Consider the following 7,574-nt stretch of genomic DNA (forward strand, 5'->3'; position numbering starts at 1 on the left):
CCGTGAGTCTCCAGCCAGCCGTCAGTGGCCTTTTCAACATCCCCCCAAGCCTTCCAGCTGCAAGTCCGTCCCCGCTGACCTCCATCCCACCCCGTCGTGTGGAACAAATGAAGGAGAGGGTACTGGGAGGTAGCAGCCTCGACCTTGGGCCTGGGCATGGCTGTGTCCAGAGCCATGTCTACACCACAGGAAACCACGTTCACACACCTGTAGTTGTTTGTGAGAGTCAGTCACACAGATACTCGTCCACAGGGCCACACTCACTGAACCACACACCCATACACAACCACAAGGCAACTCAGCCACACACGCTTTCTCTAGACATAAATTTAGTCTTTTTGGAATCATAACCACATGCCCAGATAACCCACCAACTTGCATACAAGGTAAGTCCCCTGGACTCACATCCCATGTGTGGGAGTTCCACCGTATTCTCGGTCCACATGCCCTCTTCACTGATCACAGTTAACAGCACCACCGTCTCCAGGAGCCTGGAGCAGGGAACAGGCACCTTCCTGGGCCATGTCTCCTCAAAGAGAGACTACCCTCAGCCCTCGAGGGACCACACCATTATCCAGGCACGCGACTCACTAGCCACACTCTCCCAACCACTGAACCACACAGCCAGCTCACACCTGGCCTCGTCCTGACTCCCAGATACCTTCCTACTGAGACAGTCACACCCTGTCCTTCCCACCTTCAGCCTTCAAGGACCCTTTGCAAGCACCCTGATCCCTAAATTCTCCCAACTACGGATATACCCTCATTGTGCAGTTATGCACACAGAGCTGGGAACCAAGTAAACTAGGACACGCGGGACCCTCAGACCAGGTTATAGAGCCATGCTGAAAGCCTCTCCTGCCTCCTCAGCACACACTGACCCACCGTCCCTCCTCAAAGTCCCACGTAGAAACGGGGGAAAGGGCTAGAGCAGTGGTTCCCAACCTTCCTAATGCCGCGACCCTTTAATACAGTTCCTCATGTTGTGGTGACCCCCAATTTCATTGTTACAAATTGAACATAATTAAAGCATAGTGATTAATCACAAAAACAATATGTAATTGTATATGTGTTTTCCGATGGTCTTAGGCGACCCCTGTGAAAGGGTCGTTTGACCCCCAAAGGGGTTGCGACCCACAGGTTGAGAACCACTGGGCTAGAGGAACAAGTAGGGGCCAGATTCCAACTCCGGGTGTCAGGGAAGAGACCAGATCTGCTGGCCTTGTGACTCGAAGGTCCCTGTTTTGTAATAAAAGTTTGTTTCTGGCCTGTGGTCCAGCCCCGTGGCAGAGCCTGGTGTGTGTGACAGCGTCTGACATTGTGAGTAAGGGGTGGGGATGGGGGCGTCCACCCCTCCCTGGAGGCTGGGCGGGACCTGAAAAACATGGCCCCCGCCCACCCTGGCTGTTGACATCAGTACCAGATGTGGGGAGGAGGGGCCTGTCCTGGGCTTACTTCCCGGGAGGCCGAGGGGGGTGGGGAGAAGGTAACCTCGGAACAGCTGGCCTGGACCCTGGACAGGGTGGGCCTCAGCCAGGGAAAGCCTGAAAATGGCCCATCCAATCCCTGGGAACTCTCCCAATCTAAAAGCAGATTCTGAAACACAAACCCTAACCCTACTTCCGCCTCTTTTAAACCCTTTTCCTCCTGCCTTCTTTAAGAAACCAGAAGCATCGTTTCATTTGTTAATTAGTAAGGAAGTTTTCAAACACAGAAGTAGACTAGTACAATCACCAATCTCATTTGACAACCATCACCTTCCTGCTTTTTATTTCATCCACTTTTCTGCTAGTTTTATGACAATGTTCAAGATTCAAAATTCCAGTAAAGCTGAGGGAATTATTGGGGAACTGCCATGTGCCCCTGGCTTCAGTTGGCTTTAGTACATGTCTCTCCACCTATCCATCCAGCTCATTTTTCTAGGAGTTTCAAAGTAACTTGCAGACAGTTTATCTGACCCCTGAATGCTTTAGCAATGCATGTAGTTTTTTTTTTAATTTATTGATTTTAAAGCAAGAGAGGACATCAATTTGTTGTTCCACTTATCCATGCATTCATTGATTAATTCTTGCATGTGCCCTGACCTGGCATCAAACCTGCAACCTCGGTGTATTGAGACAATGCTCTAACTGACTGAGCTACCCAGCCAGAGCCGAAAGTTTTGTGTTTTGGGGTTTTTTCCTCTGATGCTATCACTTTATTTTTTGGCTTAAGTTCTATAGAGGTAGCCCAGAACAGTGATATGATGAGATTGGGATCAGATCCTAACTTTGCCACTTTCCAGCTGATCACAGCCTGACTGAGGAGGTAGCATCTGAGAGATGTACTAAATTTCAAAAAAGAAATGTGAAAAATTCTGGGACTTAATAGAAACAAAATACAAGCTAAGTTCTGGGATGTACTATTACTGTGTTTTAATATGTCAATGCTGTGGGCAAAAAAAGGGACCACATACTGAACCTGATAAGCTCAGGGGAGGCCTGCATGACGGCCTTGTCAATGCAGACTGAAAGTAACCACATAGGACAGTGTGACCGTAATTCCTAACTAAAAGCAGGTCACGGCCCGTAGCCTGTCCTGGGCCTGTAGCTTCCTTGACAAAGGCCAGCCTTTCCTTAAGTGAGCCTGTCTTTTTGCATCTAAGGTAACATACCTTGGAAATGTTAGAGTAATCTTTCCCAGACCCCTCAGGGCACACCCAAGGAACCAGAGCTGAGACCACAGAAGCCCTTGTTGTTATCTGTTCTTCCACATACCATCTCTATGTGCTGTAATTGCTCACTATCCTGTAAAAGAAGTACGTATCCGTTTTACTTTTCATCCAATCTCAGAGATTCCCCCTGCTCCACCCGCCACCCCTACCTCCGCCTTTGCTTTCTCCCATCCCCTAAATCTACCACCAATAGATTTCATTAACCCACCCTACACCTCCTCCTCTGGTTCTAAGGTATAAAATAAGCTGCAAAACTGCCATTCTCTGGAGCTTTTCTCAATCCGTTGAGGTTTTGATTCCCAGCCATCGTCATCAGTTTAGCTCAAATACACTCATAAAAATTCTTTTCAGGTTTGGACGTGTCTCACATCAACAGTGTGATGCGAAAAGGAATGAATGATGTTTAAGGTTTTCTCCTTTTAAATTAAAGCGATGACTTGCTTTCTTTGGCACTCAAAATTCACATCCAGGGAAGCATGGGATCGGGAATACTAGCAAACTTTTTTCTGTAAGGAAGGATGGACCTTGAACTGCATCAGTGTGAAAGGTGACACGTGTTATGATGATTTTAGTTTGGGTGTGTGGTAAAATATGCATCACAATATCATTTTAACCATTAGTGTACAACTCAGCAGCATTATATACGTCTATAATGTATCTGTATCCGAAATTTCATCTGCAACAAAGAGGCTTAACTTTTTAAAACAATAACCCCCCCACCCCCCTTTAAAATTTGTTTTTCAAAAGTTACAACCACAGGCGCTCTCTCTCAGGACACATGCCCGGGTTGCCATTCTCTTCCCTCTCTCCTTCCCCCACAGCCACGTATCCACATCCACTAAGGAACCTCACTGAGGTGAGGCTTGTCACCAGGGGAGCAATGGGCAGCAGCACCTCTCCCAGGGCTGACCCCCTGACCCTGTCTCCAAGGCCCCCTTTCCTCTGACTTCCCAGCCAAGGCAGCCCAGCCGAGGCTCTCCTGTTCATGCTTCCACGCCCTTCCTCGTCCCACTGTCCTAAGCATGATTTTGCTGCCATCAATAAATTCTTACTTGCTTTTCTACAAAAAAAGAAAAAGTTACCACCACAATACCTATTTTGACACCTCTCACTATTGGCAGCTCTTCAGTGTCGGTGTTCATGTTTCCCTGAGTCTCATAAACGTAATTTATAACTGGGTTTGTTCAAACAAGGCCCCAAAGCCTCACCATACAGTGCCTTTGTGCCATCTTACATCTTTGAAATCTTCAACCATTCTCTAACATTTTGTGTGCCACTTTTTTGTTTGTTTGTTTCAGAGAGGAAGGGAGAGGAAGAGAGAGATAGAAACATCAATGATGAAAGAGAATCATTGATCAGCTGCCTCCTGCATGCCCTCGACTGAGAATTGAGCCTAAAACCCAGGCATGTGCCCTAGCCAGGAATCGAACCCTAACCCCCTGATTCACAGCTCAATGCTCAACCACTATTAGTAAGCCACACCTGCCAGGCACCACTTATTTCTTGAAGAAATGTGTCCTTTACAATTTTTCTTTTTATTTTATTTTTTTTTAATTTTAGAAAAAGAAGAGAGGGAGAGGGAAAGAGAGGGAGAGAAAAAAAAAAACATTGATGTGAGAATGAAACATCAGTTGGTTGCCTCCCACACATGTCCTGACCGAGGAAGGAACCCACAACCTGGGTATGTGCCCTGACCAGGAGTCGAACCCACAACCTTTTGGTGCGCAGAACGATGCTCCAACCAACCAAGCCACACTGACCAAGGCTGTACAACTTCTCATATCCTAGATTTGGCTGATGGCATTTTTGTGGTGCTACTCAAGATATCCTTCCATTCCCAGGAGTCCCCTATAAACTGGGAATTAAGTCAGATTCTGGCTCATTCTGTCAAGAGCTTCTTACTGGAGGTGCTGACCCATTCTTGGAGCATCACATCACACGAAGCAATGGTCCTTGTAGTGCGTCCAGGTCCTGACCTCTCTGGTAGAAAGTTTTCTGTCAACCTTTCACTTACTGGCCTTGGCAGAGGGACCCTTTAAAACCAAATCAAGCCCAGCTGGCATGGCTCAGTGATTGTGCGTTGACATATAAACCAGGAGGTCATGGTTCGATTCCCGATCAGAACACATGCTCCCTCTCCCTTCCTCTCTGAAATCAATAAATACATATATATTTTTAAAGAATTGAATCAGGTGTCTCTCCCTACTCAGAGCCAACCAGTTAGGAAGCCTGGTGCTTTGTTGCTGGGGGTCTAAATGGGCACAGCCACTATGAAAAACAGTAAGAATTTCTTCAAAACAATTAAATATAGAATTACCATATGACCCAGAATCCCACTTCTGGGTATATACCTAAAGGAAAAGAAATCAGTATCTCAAAGAGATATCTGGACCCCCACATTCATGGCAGCATTACTCACAATAGCCAAGACATAGAGCCACCTAAATGTTGCTCTATGAATGGATACAGAAAATGTGTTATACACTTGACTCTTGAACAATACAGGGGTTAAGTGTGCCGGCACCCCACCCTCCACACACACACACAGTCAAAAATCCTCATAGAGCCCTGGCTGGTTTGGCTCAGTGGATAGAGTTTCTGCCTGTAGACTGAAGGGTCTGGGTTCTATTCCGGTCAAGGGCACGTACCTAGGTTGCAGGCTCCATCCTCGGCCCTGGTCGGGGCACTTGTGGGAGGCAACCAATCGATGTGTCACTCTCACATTGATGTTTCTCTCCCTGTCTCTCCCACTCCCTTCCACTCTCTCTAAAAACCAATGGAAAAAATATCCTCCAGAGCAGCGGTCGCCAACCTTTCGGACCTCAGGGACCACCAGTTGGCGACCGCTACTCCAGAGGATTAACCAAAAAGAAGAAAGAAAATCCTGGTATAACTTTTTGTTGTTGTTAATCCTCACCCTCCTCTGCTATTTTTTATTGCCCATGTTGCATCCTGATAAGTGCTTATCTGGTTGTTGTTTCTCTTCCTCCTGAGATATGAGCTCACTGTGGAATCCCCAGCCCCTGGCACAGGGAACATTTCTATCCTCTTATCCATCACATTTTTTAAGGCATTTGAAAGTAAATTGTGCCCTAGCCGGTTTGGCTCAGTGGGGAAAGTGTCGGCCCACAGACTGGAGAGTTGAGGGTTCAATTCCAGTCAAGGGCATGTACCTCAGTTGCAGGCTCCATCCCTGGCCCGGTCGGGGCATGTGCGGGAGGCAACCAATCAATATGTCTCTTACATGGATGTTTTTCTCTCTATGTCTACCCCCCACCCCCCACCCCCGCTCCATTCCACTCTCTAAAAACCAATGGAAAAATAGCCACTGGGTGAGGATTAAAAATACATACAAAAAAACAAAGAAAGTAAATTGCAAGCACATGGTAAGTGCTCAGCAAATAGTTCTGTAACTGGACAATCAATGGGTCCGTGTTGCCTGTCACTACTTGAGCCAATTAAGCAGAGACAGGGTTGAATCACATATGAGCGTTTATTCCAATACTGCCGGCAGTATGGGAGAGCAGCAGGTCATCCACAAAAATCTGCTCCTCAGCCCCCCATAAGCCAGCTGCTTATGTAGGGTAAGACAAAGATTACATGGGGAAGTAGGGATTACAGGAATGGGGAAGTAGGCTATGCAGGCTGGGGTGGGACTCCATTGTTTGGGCAACAAGGTTGTTAATCTTTCCATGATAATAGGCAGTTCTTGAATGAGAATGGTTCCAAAGTTGATTCCCAGGTCCAAGGTTGACTCCCAGGTCCTGGGAGCTTACAACTCCCAGCCAGGTCAGAATGTCCTTACTTTAACCAACACAAGGCAATCGTGGTTAACAGAGCATGATTATTTCCCATAGCCATAGCTAGTCCCCAATATTCTATCTTTGCCCCTAACAGTTCTTGAGTGAACAAACAGAGATTCGAGTTGGTCATGCACACAGCCAGGTCCACTGAGCCTAGATATGTAGGTCTCCTGACCATATTCACACAGGTGGGTAGACCTTTCCACATATTTGCATCTCCAAAATGCCACAATAATGAACTGGCCACTTTATGGCAGGACTTTTACAGGGTAGCTGAGATGCAGTGGTCACCAGGATAGATCCAGTCCCTGCTCCCCCAGAGCCCACAGGCCAGTAGGAGGAGACAGACATGAGACACATAGTCACACTAATAAATATATATAAATAAATATACAGCAGTCCCCCCTTACCCACAGGGGATATGTTTCAGGACCTTCAGTAGATGCCTAGAACCACCAATAGTACTGATCCCTATATACACTATGTTTTTTCCTATACACACATAGCTATGACAAAGTTTAATTGATACATTAGGCACAGTAAGAGATTAACAGCAGTAAGTAATAATAAAATAGAGCAATCATAACACTGTACTGTAATAAAAATTATGTGAATACTTTCGCTCTCTCTAACAGATCTGATAACCCACAGCTATTAAGTGTCTACTGGGTGGGGAGTATACATAGCATGGATACGATAGACAAAGGGATGATTCACATCCCAGGGACCGCACCAGATTTCATCAATCCACGCAGAATAGCATGCAATTTAAAACATATTAATTGTTTGTTTCTGGAATTTTCCATTTAATATTTTCAGGCCGTGGGTGTAACTGAAACTAGGAAAGGGAAACCGTGGATAATGGAGGACTACTGTGTCATGGCAACCTATGCAGTGTTGTTAAAGAAAAGGACAGCGTATTGTGAGTGAATAGTGGGACCTAGATTAGACTGGGAAGGGCCAGACCATGATGCAATGGAGAGGGGATGTTGAGATGGGGCTGAGGCATGTGTAGGAGTTGGGGACAAAAGGCTACAGCCCAACTCTTCAGGCACACA

The sequence above is a fragment of the Myotis lucifugus genome, unplaced genomic scaffold (genome assembly GCF_000147115.1).
Source record: "Myotis lucifugus unplaced genomic scaffold, Myoluc2.0 scaffold_421, whole genome shotgun sequence".
Lineage (NCBI taxonomy): Eukaryota > Metazoa > Chordata > Mammalia > Chiroptera > Vespertilionidae > Myotis > Myotis lucifugus.